The sequence below is a fragment of the Anser anser genome (assembly GCF_964211835.1).
Source record: "Anser anser genome assembly, chromosome: 2".
NCBI lineage: Eukaryota > Metazoa > Chordata > Aves > Anseriformes > Anatidae > Anser > Anser anser.
In genome coordinates, this window is record NC_139721.1 from 116928499 (window position 1) to 116947904 (window position 19406).

At 37.4% G+C, this 19406-nt stretch overlaps 1 protein-coding gene across 2 annotated transcripts in view; it reads right to left on the reverse strand.

The window, feature by feature from the left end:
• The window catches only part of TMEM108 (transmembrane protein 108), a 274766-nt gene that overhangs the window by 216714 nt on the left and 38646 nt on the right, over positions 1-19406 (reverse strand). The window contains exons 1-2 of one of the 2 annotated variants that reach the window (XM_083825040.1): positions 17676-18443; positions 2853-2904 (exon numbers count right to left, since the gene is read on the reverse strand). The exons of the other annotated variant lie outside the window; for it this stretch is intronic. The gene's annotated coding sequence lies outside the window, so the exon portion shown is untranslated. Of the gene's footprint in view, positions 1-2852; positions 2905-17675; positions 18444-19406 lie in introns of those variants that run through there. 2 annotated transcript variants of the gene reach the window in all.

Genomic DNA, 19406 nt, shown 5'->3' on the forward strand with positions numbered 1-19406 from the left:
TGATTTTTGTGTCTTCTTCATTCCAGGAAGCACAATGGTGATGAAAATAGTTCCAGTAACAGAGCAAAAAGGGGTTTGCACTCACAGCATCATAAGGGGTGTATAGCAGCCAGCCCAGAAATACATTATACCCCAAAGTGACACCAGATTAATTTTAGCATGCAAAGAGTAATTCTGATAACCGAGAAGTAATCCTCCAACCCCAACCCCCCAAATGAACCAAAGTTGTTGTTTTTTTGTTTTTTTTTTTTTTTTCACTGTAATTAATAGACTGTTTTAATTTAACTGCTGTCATTACCTCAGAAGACAGTAAAGTTTAAGGTCTAAATTCTGCCTTTATGTTGTTGCTGCAGGATAGCAACTACTGAAGCAGCTAAGACATTGACAGCAGTATCCATGATTAAGTTACAATCTGACAATGCTTTGCCACACTCCCTGAAAAATGAAGCCACACATCTGTTGCATTTGTAAACTTGCAGATTGCTGAAAGACAATTACTGCTTAAGTGAAAACTGTCATTCCAAACAATTAAAACCTATAGCTCTACCAGAAATCAGAACACAAGATTCTGTCTGTAAGCAGTTAATGGCATGTTTCTACGGCCTTCAGAGGGACAAAATATGAACTGAAGACTAAATGTTACCACTGATGTTACAAAAAAAAAAATTGCTTATAGACTCTTGAGCATATAGCAATTATGGAGCATGTGAGACATTGCCAAGTCAGTGGCAATGTAATTTCATAAGTCAACACAGTTACTTATATCTTACTTATATTCAACTATAACAATCTACAATACACAGCACTTTGACCAGAGTCCCTCAGTCAACATAAGAGCAAAGTGCAAAGCAGGCGCTGATCCTAATTGCCAAATCTTTCTGCTCCCACTGACCTTCAAGAGGAGCAGAGAGTTCAGCACTCTGTGCACTGCATTCACAGGGATTTGTTTCCAGCAAAACCCCACCTGACTTGGAGAACTAGGAGTCAGATGATTTCATAAGGAGTGAACCCAGACAACAATTAGACCGGGTAAAATAGGTTAAATTTCTTTCAAGTTATTTGGTTTTCTCATGCCCTGTAATCACTAGGAGTGCTCTTTCAAATTGAAAATGTCCAGCAGCTATTAAAAATAGTATTAGAACAAACTCAATTTAATTGTCTTGTGGATAGCATGAAATTGAATACACTAAGGTCATTAACCTTCAATACCCAAATTCTATTTTCCTATAATTATGTTTCCTAAACACAGGAACCCTGCGTATCAGAGCCGACAATACACACATTACACTACTAAACAAAAGTTGAGGTCACAGTCAGTTGACCTTCACATTTAACATTCATAGACAAAAATACTTTCTAAAGCAAGTATTTTTTGTTTTAGACTACTTCCCCTGCTGATGGACATTCTGAACTTCAGGTTAAGCCATTTTCCTTCCTTTGGCATGTTTTGCCCCTAACTATGTAATAAAAATGCCAGTGCAATTCACATTATATGGTACCTATTAGCTCTTTTATTGCTCTTGTGATGTTTGGAAATAAATACGTAAAAACTCAATTTACCCATCATTTATCTTGCAATCTCACAGAATTATAGCCCTTCATTTAAAATTCTGTGTGTATTTTATGGAGTAATAAATGCTTGAAAGCATTGTATTCTTCATGGTCACCCTTTCAGAACATGAGATTATCAATTCTTACCATGACTTCCAATGCATTTACACTTAAGTTCTTTTGTAATCTTTCCCCGCATTATAGTCTTGGCACTTGGCATATTTAGAGACTCTCTCTTATAAACTTACTGCTTATAGGTCCATTTCAAAAGAAAGCCCACGTCAAGCAAACAGTTTGTTTTCTATGTGACATTGTAAGAAATATGCTGCTCTTCTTCATAACCTGATATTTTAGAAGTTATATTGTAACTCAGTTTTACTGTTATCCAACACTATGGATGAAAGAAATAGTGTCAAAACAAATGCCTGAACAAATGAGAAGGACAAAAGGAAGAAATGGCACAAATAACTGAACATCTTAGACATCACATCTGCACAGTAATGGAAAAAATCAAGTTGGTAAAAATTATTTACATCGTTTTTTATATGGTGACTTGTATTTAAGATTTAATTATCTGTGGGACAAAACCACAGTTTTTCTTTTGTGTGTATGCATTACCTAACAAAATGGCTCACAAGGCAGTTGCTTCTCAAAGGTATTTATATGTGGTGAGGCACTGGAACAGGTTGCCTCGAGAAGCCATGGATGGTTCTGGAGGTGTTCAAGACCAGGATGGATGAGGTCCTGAGCAACCTGATCTAGTGGGTGGCATCCCTGCCCTTGGCAGGGGGGTTGGAACTGTATGGTCTTCAAGGTTCCTTCCAACCTGAGACGTTCTATGATTCTATGACATTTGAGGATCTGGATCTGAAAATCCAAAGCTCCATCTCACAGTGCTCAAAGTTATACAACAAAAATAAGTCCAGCTATTTCCTAAAGGCTGGAAATAGGGAAAGCTACTGATTCTCCATCTCACCTCTACAAATAATTACAATCTTCTTTATGAGCTTTATTTTTAAACAAAGATAATTTGATGTTTCTCTAAACTTAGATACTGTAGCTTACTGCTGAGTATACATTACTTATGCTCTTTGAAGCCTCTTTTTGTTGGGACATAAAAGACAAGTGTAGATAAACAAGCCATCTATGTGGCTGAACCTCCAGAACAAGGTAAAGATGAAATAAACCCTTTCTTCAGGCACATAGCAAAGTGCACAGTATGCCTTCCTTCAAAGAGTACAGGTACAGTTCTGCTCTTATATACAAGCTGGTAGAGTTCATCTACCTACAGGTGCACTTACCTACTTATCACGATGAAGAAAGCGTCTGTTTTAAGAATGATCACCTCTGTATCTGCAAGAAGAGAACAGCAACGTATGAATGGTGAACCTGATATCAAGCACAACAGTATTTTCATTTCATCATTGCCTGAACCAAGATTAGAAACACTCTTTCACACTGACTTTATTTTGTTAAGAGGGCCATTTTTGTGATCTCAAACTTTTCTTTTAAACTGAAATATCTTTGTGAAGTATTTTAAGTCTACTTTTACTCAGTTAAATTCCTGTGATCTTCTAAAACAAATAGGCCAGATGATACACTGTGACAGAAAAGCACTTCAGTGTAAACCTGTGACTTCAAAAAGATTCTTCATGGATACAGAGATCTGAGCTATTATACCTCAGAAGAAGGTCAAGACCTCACTGTTACAATTCCATAGGGATGCTGAACAAACTTTGCATTAACAGCACTTGCCTGTACTGGGAAGACACTGCAAAGAGTTTTGTTTGTCTTTCCTATGCTGTAAGCATGCGAATCTTAAATTGCAGCTCTCTCCCTAAATCAAACTATTTTTACAAAAACTGAAAGTACTGGCTGTCAGTTCATTTAATTTATACCATTATTTGCACAGACACAGAATTTCAAAATAATGTAAAGTTGGTCTTTCTTTCTTTCTTTCTTTCTTTCTTTCTTTCTTTCTTTCTTTCTTTCTTTCTTTCTTTCTTTCTTTTTCTTTCTCTTTTTTTTCTCTTTTGTTCCTTCTTTCCTTCTTTCCTTCTTTCTTTCCTCCTTCCTTCCTTCCTTCCTTCCTTCCTTCCTTCCTTCCTTCCTTCCTTCCTTCCTTCCTTCCTTCCTTCCTTCTTTTCCTTCTTTCCTTCTTTCCTTCTTTCTTTCTTTCTTTCTTTCTTTCTTTCTTTCTTTCTTTCTTTCTTTCTTTCTTTCTTTCTTTCTTTCAATTGAAAAGGTACTTTATTAATCTCTATTGTCCCCTATGTATCAAGGGGACATACAGAACTCGGTGGCCTTTTTGATATTTAGCAAATATTATTTAGTGTATTAAATTGAACAGTTTATTTCAACTAAAATACCATGTAGAGAAATAGCACAGCTATCATAGCTAAACACAGAGTTTCAGTACAAGATATGGAAACTGCAATTTGTTCTCCTTTGTTACAGGACTGTATTCTTCTTCATAACATGCATAATAATAACAATAATAAAAGTGCAAAAAGCTATTCAGCATGATGGAGAGCATAAGATTTTTTTCTTTCAGTAAACATCATCTGGCATTCACATCTTTCTCACTATACAAAGCCACAACTGTGAAAAGCGTGGACTCAGACAGATGTCTCATTGCAAAAGAGGTGTAAACAGTCTCAGAAGTCTTTCAACATCTTCTGGCCTACAAAAGTACAAATTTGATATTCTACATGCCCCACAAAGTTCACTTTTCTTCTCCATTTGAAGACATTAGCATCAAAGATCACTGCACTTTACAAGTACAACGGAAGGCTAAAGGACAGTTCATGGGGAATAGCTTTGTTGTCTGTTTTTGTCTTTAAACAAATCTGCTTTTAATTTGACGTTCATTATCTGAGGTTGCACGCCACTTACGGAGGTGACAGCTGCTTAAAACATTAGGTTGGGTTCTTCTTTCCTGACACTAAATATCAAATTGGACCTTTGTCCTCCAAACGGATGTAGGCATATGTTTCATTTTATACTCTGCAGACAGTCTATTTCAACTATTCCTGTTCCCTGGGAAGCTAGGTACCTGTACAAGGCTAAAGTACAACAATGACCTTGTATCTTCTGTTAAATGCTTGCTATTGAATGTCTTGATTCGGTGAGTGCTTTAAAAACCAGAAGCTTGCTGCATGAGGCTGAACTCTTTTTCTTTCCATGCAGACTTGACTCAAAACTCAAAAATGTCTGGAGAAATTCCCAAACAACCACTGTCTAAACTGTCACATAGCCATTCTATACTACCCAGAAATTGTTGAAGCTCCATATTGCAAGTTACTGGAAACTTTGGGGAAGACCAAGAGTTGATATGGATCCAGAACCAGAAGTTCAAATGTGTATTAATAAAAGATGGGAAACAGCAATTGCACTGTTTTGTTGTCGTTGTGAAGATATCAACACTATCAAACAAGCCAGCTGATTGTTTTTCTGATTGACCAAACAGCTAAATTAATTGCAGTTGTTTCCCTTGATCTAAGACAAAGCAGAAAAGCATCTGAAAGACTTTTCCATCAATAGAATTAAGGTATGTAACTATCTCTTAGCCTTACAGGTCTCTGGTTGGAATAAACATAAGTAAATGAGCTGCTCAGTAAGATGGGAGTGGGCACCTATCATTTCCTAACCTTTTCACTTAGGAATCAGATGCTTTGTAAAACCAAGCTCACTCACTCATTCATTTTTCCCACACTACTGTTCCTCTTCTAGCAACCATCTATCAAACACTTCGGCCAAAACCTTAGCTTAAACTGAGACATAGCTGGATTTAAGTTAGTGGAATTATGGTGTTTGATATCACCTTTATAGAAATCAATCTGGCACTACGATGCAGCAGTGTTTGCCATCAGAAGCAGCAAAGTAAGTCATATGAAACATACAGCTATAATGGTATGTAATGGCCAGATTTATTCAGAACTACTCGGCATAGTAACTAGACAGATAAACTTAATTTTGCACTGTAAATTAGCTGCATTATACAAAATGCATTTCATAACCTGTTGGCCCTCAGAAATTTCTTCCTTGTCCTGTCTTTTGATCAGTAGCAGGCAAAAGAAAGAAGGAATCAATCCAGCCACACGGGATGGAAACAATGCGACCAAAAAGGTGAAGGCTCAGCCACGTAAGTGCAGAGCTTGGTTATGATGAAAACGTGCAATGTAACGAATTCCTCTTCAATCAGTTCTTCCCTTTGCACTTTGTGGTCTGTCAGTTACATTCTTCTGGCTTTCTGAAACTGCATGCTTGTCTATGTCTCCCTTTATCTTATTTAATTTATATTTCTCTCCTTTTGTGACATTCTGACCTCCCCTTTGATTTAGTGGTTTCTAACCTCCACCTCTCCCCTCTTTCCCCCTGACCCAGTCTGCCTTTTTTTTTCCAAAAGGTTCAAACATTACAGCGATGTGGATTATATAAATAGTTTCAGTGGCCTCACCTGTCACTGTTTTCCACGTCCATTCTATATCTTTCTTGTCAAGAACTGACTGCACAGCTGTCTCCCCTTTCATTTCCTTGCCTTTATTTGCTTGCCATTACCTTGATAAAATAATACATTTCAAAACGTATTGTTCAAGTTGGGCTCTCTGTTTCAAAAGTGAACACAAGCAGTAGTTTTCCTTTCCATGGTTTTCAGAACAGCAGGACTGGGCCATTCTGAAATCAAGATATGCATGTGAAGACAGACTGACTAATTTTGATGCTTCTTTAAATTTATGTTGTAATAAGGAAAAAAAAATGCCAAAGCAAGACAATAAAATAATATTTTTGACTTCTCCAAATTCCCCGGTTCACCTCCAGTAGACTAATCAAGAATATAAATGTTTATCGAAAAGGAAAGTATTTCATCTCATCTCTGTTCTTGCTATGCATCATGAAGTCAAGAAGACACAAACAAAAGGAAAAAAAAAAGTATGCTCATGCTAACAGACAGAAACAGTGGCCTGTGAGAATTATTATGCAGAGGTGCTCAAGAGTACAACCTTATTTCAGAAAATTCTGATAGGTCTTCTGTCTTACATAACCCAGTGCCATAGCAATACAAATAGATATGCTGGACTTCTTTAAAACTGCAGCTATAGACCAACAGATACAAAAAAAATCACATTAGCAACATTTCTATCTGCATTACATACACTGCAGTGTTTGCTCTGTGTATATTTTAAGATATAATGGTCCTTACTTTCTTCAGTTTTTTAGCAGATTTGTACATATGTACATTGACTTTGTCAATGTCTACGTAAGACCTCAGTTCTGAAGGTGATTGGAATGGAGAGGTGCAGTGAACATGCAAAGAGCAATTAGAGCTTCAAGATTAAAAAAGTTACAATCATGTAGCCTGACACTGATGTTAAAACAAAACAAAAGAAAACAAAACATTATCTTAGGTACTACACAACAGTTCCTGGATCTAACCCCAAATTTGTGGTTGAAAGAAATTAAGAGATTATAAGAAATCGAATGCTGATCGAGAATTTTCAAGTGATGCAGAAATTGCCACACGAGTGAATGCAGTTTTAATGCATTTAAGTTCCTTCTTACAGGAACAAAGTCCAAATTTATCATTAGTTACTCTAAAGATACACCTAGTAAATTTATAAGCATATATGCACAAAGTGATGGAAAAGCAACATATCTTCACAAGTCTGGGTTTTTGCACACACAAAAGAAAAAATGAAACCTGCAAAATGTTCCTTTTGGAAGGCTTAAAATAAGTGGTGTAAAGTCTCTTTTGCAGAACCTCTTCTTTTTTTTCTGAGCTTATTCAAGGAGATATTAAAACTCCAGAACAGGTTTCTGGGTTCAAACCAAACCTTGTACTGTCAAGGTAAAGAAGCTTTATTAACACAGAATTACACTTTCTTTAGAAAACTTACGATGTGGACTGTGTAATTGAAATAATCCTACTTTTTCTCTTTAAAGTTTTTTTAGAGGACAGATATTTTTTTTACTTCTGTTTTTCAAAGAAAGGCGGTTCTCTTAGTTTACATCTTTTATTATATTCAGGGACATTTCTAGGGGTACTTGAAATTTTTGCAAAAAGTTCTACAGTCCTTCACAAGTGGCTTTTATTTTTTTAATCTGCTTTGTTATGAAACATTTGATCGTGTACAGGTGAGTACGAATACTACTGGACAGTTTAGAAGGAGTTCTTTAAAATTCTTCTTCTCATTTCGGATATAATCTATATGGCTGTATGAATAGTGGGTTTAGAAATGTAATGCAGTGCTACATTTTTCCACAAGTTTTTTTGAGTCAAAACATGAATAAGCACAAAATTATGCATTTTATCCTGAGGGATTTTTTTGAAAGAAGTGGATAAATAGGAGTATAAGATTTCCTAAAGATTTTGAAATGTGATGAAAATGGTACTATATGTGTAAAGCTACACCTTGATTTTTGCCCCTCCACCACAATATTTAAAAGAGATACTGACATCCAGACTGCGCTTTTCCTCTGCAAAAGAGAAAACAAACAGTACCTTTCCTGTCACAGACACTTTACAGGATGAGACATCATTTTTGATCTCTTCTCACACTCTGAGGCTAACTGGGATCTGCAGGAATTACTCCTGATTGCCAGCACTGCTAACTGTAGCAGCTTTACAGAAAAGACATAGATGAATGATTCATACCTATATGTGTACACAGATGGATGAGTAATGTTTGTATTAGATACAAAAGGAGAAAAACAAAAAAGCTGCTGAAACTACCTCTTGAAGTGGCTGTACTCTATCTCAGGACCAAAAACCCGGAAGAGCAACTCAAATCCAAATCTGACATAATCTCATAATTCTTTATAACTTTGCTACCTAATATGCTCTGTCACCTAGTAAAGATGTGTGTTGGCAAACATCTCTTAGCTGCATTTTAAATTCCACCATCTTCCTAAAATCTTCCTAATGTATTCCATGTTTCAATTTCAAATCCATTTAATATATACTTTTTAAATATGCTTACCTGAAGCATTATAGCGAAGTAAAGTGACTGAAGAGAAAGAGAAAACCAAGTAGCATATAAAACCCCCCAATTTCTTTCATCAAAAGCAAACACAATATTTATGACAGACGTTAATCAAGATTTGGAAGATAACATTCTGCAGTTTGAGTAGTGTACATGATGATGTAGACTTTTAAGATACAAAAACTTACAAACAGAATAGTCTGCTCAGTGTTGTGGTTATGAGTCTAGGAAGGGATTGTGTGTTAAGAAAAATAATTCCTTGGGGCACATAATATCCTTCCCCTCTGGTTTCTCCTTTACGCTTTTAGTTAATTTCCCACTCTCTTCTGTCAACACTGCTGCTAATAATTCAGCTTCACAAGCCAGATGGATAACTGAAGAGCAGAACAAAAAAAAACCCTCTTTCTACCTTTGCTAACAAACCAAGATTTCCTTAAAATACAGAAATATAGGTACACATTAGTTACAGGGATTTAGGCCCTATCTTCATACTGGATCAAATAAGGTGTAAGATCAACTCAACACTCTTCTAAAAGATGTGATAGAAAAAGAAGTTAGATTTGTAAGTCACCCAAAAGTTTTTTAACGTTGTACCTGGTATTTAATTTAAATATTACAACCCAAGTAGAAAGTACGGCTTTCCTTCATTATGCTATGTCCTGGAGTGCAATGCTGAACGAATCAGCTCCAGGCTGTAACAGCAAAATGTGTTTTTGAGAGGAGCAAGCACACAGCTGCTTAACCATATGGAAGTTTAGCTACACATGAAGCTCTGTTAATATCCACTTCTCACCTCCTCACATACATCCAAACGTGTTGCCCCGGTGCAGGCTCCTACTTCCCCCTTTGCTTCCTTGCAGCCTCCTACTGTCACGATTCCTTTGTCCCCTGTAATACCTCAGTTGTTCTGAGTACTCTGGCAGGTCAGCCAGCCGTGCGACCTTGAATGCTGACAAGCATCGAGCCAAATACACCAAGTTTTGCACAGCTTACTCGAGACGAACAGTAGATGGCTCTGGTAACTGAATATACATGCATCACTTACAGGAAAAATCAAACAATTTCATGTCCTTTCCACACAGCTGGGATCCTGCAAAGAGATTATATTGGTTTGCAGGGGATATATACTGCTTTTTCAGTCACTTGCTATGTATAGGTTTATACATCAATATGATTTGATCCTCTCTTCTGAAGTTTTCTGTAGCAAAACTTAAAAGGAAGATAGATGGGGCCCAAAGCATAGAATTGTATGCTTTGAAAAACTAGATCATAAATTATGCACATGACAGCTAATGAAGAGCAAACCTGTAAAAGGAGTTAAACAGCTAGATTAGCATTAGAAGCATGAACATGCCTAAACCAATTATATTTACCTGATAAGCTTACTGATTGGTTTCAAGTTGACAAAGAAATAGTTTGTATAACACACACTGGGGCCAATTATTTTATCTACTGAATTTTTCCTGGATATTAGTAAATTCCCCATTTATTAGTGCAGAACTGGAGAGGGGAAGTTTTTAGCACAAACTTGATTGCTTACTGCACCTGTTTTTCACCAGTTTGTTTTAAGTAACTGACCAAAGAAGAGTCCAATTCTTCTCCCCCAATAACAATAGAATCATGCTACTAGACAGCAAGATACTCAATTGCTATATGGAAAATTTCCCTAAGGTGTGACTAACTAAACAGATAGCTCCTTGAACCTCTTCAAAATTCGCATGACTGCACTGAAATACAAAATCAGAAGCCGCTACCAAGCATACAGTCTCTACCCAACCATCATCAAACAAAATGCATGCTCAGTTCTGTTGCTCATTCCCTGTGGGCTTCTGGCACTGCATCCCATCTGTGCTCTCACCATTTGTCTGTAAGCTGCGTACTTAGGCTGGTACTCTGCTTTCACACCCCTCTGAAAATGCCTGGTGCTTAGGAGACACTTCATATGTAACACGCAGTTGCCTATGCTCAGGAAAACAAACCATGCCATGTAAACACCATTCTCTGCTGTAGGCTGACTGGCAATACGTTGGCCTTTGAAAAGATGAATCCAAACAGTACAGCATCCTCTTCAGGATAGCGAGTTACTTCGTGTTGACACCACACCCTGCACTCCAACAGGAGGAAGAAAGAGACACAGCCTCATTTCCTTAGCACATCCTGTAGAGACCACTGCTAAGCACCCTGGAATGCAGTTCCAAAAAGGCATTGCCATGTTGCCAACATAAGGAATTTGGAGAAATTTGTTTCTGAAACCAAGCTCCTGTGTTTTCCATTTAGGAGAGATGAATACCCACCTCAGCGCTCCTGGAGAGCGTGGAGGGAGCACTATCATGACACCCCAAAGTGAAAGTAGCGTGCTTTTACCCATTTTGTTTGGAAGCCGCTCAGGTTTTATGGGGAAAAAGAAAAGCTCATGGCTACCCGAGTTCCTGACACAAGCTGGCCCTTAACCCAGAAACTACAATTAGTTTCTTCCGTCCTCTGTGTAATCAGTATGAGCATAGCAGGAAGAACAGGCGTTGCCATTACCTTCAACTTGTCTTCCATGCAGATTAAAACTCTGAGTGTTTCAAGTAGCCCTGGGCTTTTCTTTAGCAGGTGCGTGAGAATGAAGTGACAGACTTTAGGGAGGAAGGGGAAATAAAGTAATATTTTGAATGTTTCCTTTACTGTTGGATATTGCCAGTGTTTATTCTAACATATCACCTAATCTAAAGTCATGTCAATGGAAAGGCTTCACCAGAGACTGCAACAAATTGTTTATTCAGTAAATTAGATGTAGAGCTTGGGGATATGGTTTAGTGGAGTACTTAGTGTTAGGTCGGAGGTTGGACTCGATGATCTTGAGGTCTCTTCCAACCTAGAAAAATCTGTGAATCTGTGAATCTGTAAAGGTCATTCACTTGGTGCTGTACATCATTTAGTTCTATTGTGAACAAAAGCCCAGCTCTGACATTTAACGATTTAAAGCTAGGTAGGGTTACTGTTTCCACAACTAGTCTCATTGCCAGAAAGAATTCTAGTAAAATTGTTTTGAAGATGCAGCGTGAAATGTTTCTTCTGATTTAAAGGCGGTATGTTTTTTGAAGGTCTGACCTACGCATTTTGTGGCTTTATTTACCTTGTTGAAGAATAAAGTGACAAATCGTTGTTTATAAATACATTAGAAAAGTGGTTTATAGCATATTTTCCCTTTGAAGTCAGTAAAAAAGGTCTTGTTTTTACAAGTAGAAATATTCTGAAAGGACTTTGCTTGATTTGTTTTTGTTAGAAATTGCTCTGGGGAGTTAGATCTCTTCTCATTGCAACTTTATTTCTTTGTGCAGAGCAGAAGCTTTATAAAAGAAGTTTAGCCCTTGTGACTGCAAAGACAACTTTTTAATGTCCTTAAGATACCAGCAGGTATTAAAGATTGTTCCTTACACCAAACACTTTGCCTAGTCTTTTCCCAGTGATCTGTAGCACATGTGCTCTGACTCCTGCTATAGAGACAATAATAGATGGCAGTCTTTCAGCTGCCAGAAGATACTTTCAGTCACGTTAACCCCAAGCCAAAAACATCTCTCTTATCATTTTCCCCCTCCTTTATTATACCTGATGGCTCTTCACACAGCACATTAAAAAAAAAAAAAAAAGAGAGAGAGAGAAAGAAAAACAGAAGATGAATTAGGAGCTAAATGGCTGAACCAGTGAACCAGAGCAGTCAGACTTGTGGTGCGGAGCAATATGTAAGGTAGTGCAGAAACATGTCTAGTTGTTGCAACACCTATACATGAGTAGCAGGAGCGAAGAGGCCTTGCTAGTAGCTCTCTGGTCTATTCCTTTGGCATGCACTTGAAAGATGGTTAAAGATGGAATGGGACAGAAATAAAGTCTGAGAAGGAGAAAAACTGAGTTTGTGGAAGGGAAAGGAGAGCACAACAAACAACTTTTCAGAAATGGAGTACAATTACCCAGTATATCCCTTCTTGTGAAGTCTTCAAGACATTTTCAGCCAGAGTTGTCATGTTTCCCAGACACAAGTACCATGGACATACTGCAGCTTGTAGTGCATGTTCTGTAAACCTAGTATATCTCATAGTGTACCAATTAACACACCATGAAAAGCTCCATAAATGCACATTTCTGCTGTTTGCACTACAGACTTCTTTTTTTCTTTTCTCCCACTCTCCTTGGTCACAGTTCATTGCTGCAAAACTCCTGAACTAAGATGAGTTGTGGCATGAACCTGGAATGTAATCACAGACCTTTACACCTTCAATCTAAAGTATTCCCAGAAGAGTTACTGTAATGGCATGCCTCACATGTTTCAAAGAAAAATTAACTAGACCTTTTGCCATACTATAGCCCATTGTTCTAATTTCAGCAATGCTACAACATAGATTCAGTGTGATTAAATAAGTTGTAACTTAATTTAATATATATCTGACCACAAAGCCCTTCTTTATTTGAGTCACATTTTTTAAATGATATATGTTTAAAGGAGTCTATACAGCTCTACTGTTCTTCAGACACTGCTACTATGCAATGGGTATCTAATCTCTCTGTGTGCCAGTCAGTTGTAGCCTCAGGACATTCAGAATCTGCTGCAGTTATGAAAAGAGAAACATCATTTGGTTTCAATACACGTCTCTCATATAGAATTTAAACACTACAAACAACAAAGTGCTAAAAAATACTGTTACTCCAATAGCCCAAGATATTTTTTTAGAAAACTCTATAAACTAACTCTACAAATATGCCACGCAATGGTTTAACAATAAAATTTCATATCATGCAGTTTTCAGATTCAGCTCATATATGCAGAATTAATGTAGCACACAAGAAACCACATGTTCTTTCTGATAGTATGAACTCCATGGAAAATACTTCAGATTTTCTTCTTCAATTATTTTAGCAATTTCCATGCTGTCCAGATTAATTTCTTGAAATGATGTCCTGTTCAGCAGGACAAATAATAAAATACAGCAGCACCCCTCAACAGTGAGCACTCCCAGCTACACAATTATAACTGGAGGGATCAATGGAAAACTAAAGGCACTTAGTGCTTAGTATTCAGCTAGGTGAAAAGGACCTTCCTCTGGCAGGCAGGAGTTCAGAACATCTAAGACCAGTTTAAAGCTGAAACCAGAGTTTCAAATGTACATGCTAAGACATTCTGGGAGGCTTTCCAGTATTTATCTCCTTAAAGCTGGGCTTCAACATCCCACACGCCGTGTCTCTGTTGGCACTTCTACCATCAAGGGAATTGCTAGCCTAGCAACACAGGGATTTCTGAACAATCCTCTCATAGGATATGGATAGAATTTCTTCTGCTTTTGATCAAGTCAGGAAAAAAAAAAAAAAAGTGACTGTCCTTGCAACTCCTAAAAGCAAATTTGCTTGTGCATAAAAGCAAAAGAGTGACAACAATCTCAATAAAAAATGGCACGGATATCAAAGCAAATACTGATGTGATTACAGCATAGGTTTGATAAAAGTTATTGCTTAATTGATATGCAATTGCTATGAACTGCAGCCATTTCCATCACTGAATAAAGGTTGTTACAGAAAGAGATTTAGATATACCATCTTCTAGTACTGTCATGCCAAACTTCTTAAGCCTCTTGCCCTGATGGTGCAATCCATGACTTTCAATGTCTGCCTTCTCTAGACACTACAGGGAGAGAGTCTGACTTGACCAGACAGAGTACGAAGGACAAAGACAACAGCTACCTAAAGGAATGATGTTTTTATACCCAGGTGTGTTTTATATCTGATTTCTTGAGATCTCAGATGCTTTCCTAATTCAGACATACAAAATGAAATAAGAGTTAATTTCAAACTCATCTGAATATCTGGAGACAAGGGACTTTTTTTTAGCTTGCTGGAAGAGAGGAGGACTCTTAATCATAGAGTTAGAAAATCACAATCCTTTTAGTTCCCTCTCTGTCCCCACACACCATGCACTCTCTGCTATATGACATACTTGTCCTCCCAAGACAGTTGCAGAAGGTCCTAGACCAGTCCTCCCTAGAGCCTCCTGGTAGGGGCACCCTTCTGGGAAACAAAAGATGTGGGATCTGATTGCTGTAGGCTATGGAAGCCAGTGAACTCACATAGGTGGCAAGCTTTCGGACTGGGTGGCGGCACCATTTCTGGATGTGTTTTTGAAGAAAACTTTGTTTAGATTTAGGATGCCTAATTCGCAAATCAGATCAGGATAAGCTATTGCAACTCTAGGCTCTGCCAAGAAGGCAGATGTTCTGGGTATGAACAAGAAAATATGAAAGTACTCAGGAAATTTCACTTGGGTCCTAGTGAATTTCAGATTCCTACTAACACAGGAAGGTTTTTTGAAGAGCACTCTTAAGTTACCTTAAAAATTATTAAGGGCAATCTTCACCTTATTTCTTCTATACTCATCCTATGTTAGGCACCAATGTAGTTTTGTGGCTCTTGGCTGAAGCAATAAATAGCTCGGCAACAGCACTTGCTTGTCATTACTATTTCTCATTCTTGCTGTTTTTTGTTGTTGTTTGTTTGTTTGTTTTTGACTTTTCCCTCCCTTCTACTCCTCTTTCCTGGTGAACAAGATCAGTTATTCCTGAGCATTGTGACCACATACAATATTCAGACAGTTTGCATAGGATGAAATGACAATGAGACTGCAAAATCTGAGATGTCCTTCTCAGTTCAATGACAATATAGTGATGATAAAATGGATGTTCAAGAGCTCTCTTCTTGCTGGGATTATAACTCATTATTGAATTTTCGGTTAAAATCCAATTCAGACTTATGACAAACTAAGGCCACTTCAAAGCTTCTTTGGAGCTTTTAATGGAGAAATGTCACTGGGTCCCTTGCCATAAAGATTACAGAGGTTTATCTCACCTGACATGTTGAGGCCATGAAGGTGAAAAGTTTGGTTCTGATTATGAATTGCACTGTTCAGAATCCATTTCCTATAGCTTATGCCTATAAGGAGTTCTTGCATTGCAAGAGGGGTGTGGACGTAGAAGACCCCTGTCCAGTGGATTCAGACTACTGTTCGGAGCCTGAAAATAACAGACTGTAACTATCTTCCTTCATAAGGGTGTCAAATTCCTTCATCAAAAATCAGACACCTAGTAGTTATTTAAGATTACAAAGCAAAGCCAAAGTCTTCCTGAAATCAGTTCAAAACTATTCATGAATTGAATAGAAATGGAATCTGGCTCCCAAAAGTAGTACTGTGCTTTACCTATGACTGATAAGCAAGTCTACACTAAAACTTTACTTTTTTTTTTTTTGTATTCTATGTGACTCCTCCGTATTTTGACTCCAAACATCTTCCATATCTCTCAATTCTTTAAGAAGCTCAATGATAGCTAGAAGCATGTATCTTCTGAACTACAACTTTAGTAACTCCGTGTTAGTAATTTCTCTCCCACCTCCCCCCATATCCCCATTTTCTCAAGGTCTTGCTGTCCTCTAGTGGCGAAGGGCTATAACACGTAAAGTTAAGGGAGCATTTAAAAGTGGATGTTCTTCATTATGTAATCTTCTCTGCTCCAGGTAATTTTCAGGCCTCTCAACAAATGGATTCCTGAAAGAAGCTGCTGATCTCAGCTTGATAGACTGCAATAAAATTACTGAGTGTAACATAGTAAGTTCAACAGTTATTTGAATTTAAAATTATGTCCCAAGGCTGAATTTGTTAGGCAGTTTACAATTAACCACCTGTATATCACATTATTTTCAGCTTGAAAAGGAAAATCCATTGTATTAGAGACTCTCATAAACATGCCTAGAAAAAGAAATTATCCTAAGACTTTGGATGGGTTTTTCAACACATTTCTTCAGACTTAAATGTACAGTCTTCTAAAGCTTAATTTTATGACAAAGTTTTGCTTAAAAATGTACACTTCTAACTTGCTTATCTAGTGATGAACTGTAAACAGTTTCTGAGTTATTCTGTCTTCTACACCCGCTTACAATAACTTAAATTACCAGAACCCCCACGTATGCAATTTCATGTTGGGTCAAAGCAAGACTGCAAGTTATAAGTCAGTCATAATGACAGATATAGCCCCGGCCATGCTGGGTCACATGAAAAAGGGAAGAAGGCATCTATCTCCCCACCATGTAGCAGACATTCCCTCAGATGTATACAGCTCCAGGACCCCACAGACCAGTCATAGCAGCTGGGGAACCACACAACTGCTGATCAGCTCTTGCTTAGCATGAAGGCCTCAGTGGAGGACAGATAGAGATGCCTTTCACACAGGTGAACAAAAGGCAGGTGCCACAACAGGGCAGAGGCAACAAAGCAATTTTCATGCTCGGACCTTGAGATCGGGGAGTTTCAGGCTTTTTTGGAACAACTAGAGTACCAGATTCAAAACAGATCATCTGAATTGGAAAATTCCCCCTGACTTGATTGTATTTTACATCAGGTCTCATGTTTTACAAAAGTAAGAAGCCGAGTAAGTAGATCAGTCATTTGGTTTATTCAAGCTTGCACTTAGTACGCAGGCTGGAGTACTAGGGAAAGCCAATCAGTCAATAAAAGACAGCCCAGTAGCAAGCAACCTTTTAGAGAAAGGTCTTCATCATCACTAAAAAGAGGGAAGTAGAATCATATATAATCCAGGACAAAACTAATCTTACCATGTTACATCTTTTCACTGCATATCATCTGTAGAGCTCTCTTAATCATCTTAATCATCTCTCATGAATCAACTTGATCCAGTGCAGGCACAAACAACTCAATAGTGACTTACAAAGGCTTCTACCACACTTCGTTTATGACTGCGGTATATAGCCTTAAGTCACTGCAGCATGAGTTAACAAAAAGGATGTTTTGTAGAAGTTTGTTCAGCTGCCTTTCATTTAAAGCATCTTCTGCTTTCAGGTCATTATTGACATCTATTCTAATCAGAGCAACTCTTATTTTTAGCAAGTAGTCAATCTCTGGCAACATGTAACCTCAAAGTCTTCAGCTTCCTCTTAACTACCTATATCCTGACCTTGTACACTAAATTTTACAGGGATACATAGGTAATTATATATTGGATACATTACTGTAAAATGAACATCAGCTAAGTTGGAGCTCAACCTAATAGTATATGTAAAAATCCTATATTCTATCAGAAGGCTAGTTCTGGCAGCTCTACTTACCTCCACAGGACAGATCCTCACGTTGATAGATTTTGTTCATTACCCATTGATAACAGTACCTAAAATTAATTAAAGACAAGAATAAAAAACTTCAACAATAAATCATTTGGTATTATAGTAAATATATCAAAGACAAAAGCACTCTCCCTAGAGGTACCATGTAAATGTTTTTAAACTTCAGCCCAGTAGATTTTATTAACAGCAAACCAAGTTTTAAGACAGCCAGGACAGCTAACTGGAATTGAGCGAAGGGATATTACATGCCATATAATGTGATGCTCAGCAAAAAATAAAAATAAAAATAAAAATAAAAATAAAAATAAAAATAAAAATAAAATAAAAATAAAAATAAAAATATGGGGGTTAGTCTTTCATAGTCTGGACATTGGTCTGCTGCTAGAAAGTGTTGAGTTACTGCCTCTGCATCACTTGTTTGTTTTTCTTCTTTCCTTCACTTATTAAACTATCTTTATTCGACCCGCAAGTTTTTTTGTTTTTGCTCTTCTGATTCTCTCCCCATCCTGCTCAGCAGGGGTTGTGAGTGAATGACTGGTGAGTGCTTAATTACTGGCCAGGGTCAAGCTACCCCAACATCCCACACATGAATTGTCTTAACAACGGCTCTATATTAGGTAAATAACAGTAATGTTAAACATGAAGCTTATGAAGCATCCCAAATGTCTGCACTGAATGGTGAAGAACATTATGACACAATTCACAGAGCATCAATGTCCTCAAAGTACTAAAGGTTGGGCTGCTCCAAATGAAGCCTAAAAAAGTAATGTAACAAGATAAGGTTGTTTTTAAAGAACTTGGTATTTTCTCCAGTGAACAATTTTGTCGGTCAATTCTTTTCTGTAAGTTAAGACAGCTCATCCTCAGATTTTCTGAGATGCTATTTCCAACATCTGTGCAAAGATATGAACAGTTGGATGTCTTTCTGAATTGTACTAATGGGTGATTTAAAGCAATCTTTGTTAGCTTACAAATTAGATGTTGAAAGAAGCTATCCTAATCTCTAAACATTAGAGAAAACCAACACATGAAACAACAAGTAAGCAGGGTAATCTTTCTGTTTAGAAAGGCTTGTGTCAACATATTCTCTACTACCCATAACGTTTCTGTAATGCATCCAGAGGCGGCATTAGAGAAACAATATCTACAGTCCTCCAATCTATGTGCTGCTGTCAAGTGGATTATTATAAGGAATCCAGGAGCTCTTACAATAGTACCATTTTTATTCTGGGTTTAAAGCCTAGAGATTTTGATTTTCACAAACTCAGAACACAAAAGGAATTCAGTTCAAGCACCAGCATGAACATATTTCTAATTATTCCCAGAGCTCAAACATCAGTGGAGAGCCTGATACCAACATAAAATGAAGAAACCAAGAGCCTTGCTTTGTCACGGAATTACAGGCTCATTGGCTGAATCACCTTGTACATATTCTTGTCAATATTAGAGAAGACACAGTAGCTTCCTTCCTCTTCCTACAGTTATCATATATTCTGTATCTTTTGTTTTGATTTTTCACTAAAAAATAGTTTAACTGGAATAGATTACCAATGTAATCATAAATGACATTCAGACAAGAAATTATTTTTCCCCCATGAAAACACAGGGGGAAAGTTAGGGCAAAATCACGTCAGTGGCAAATGAATTTTATTAACAGCAAACCAAGTTTTAAGACACAGCCAGGACAGCTAACTGGAATTGAGCAAAAGGATATTG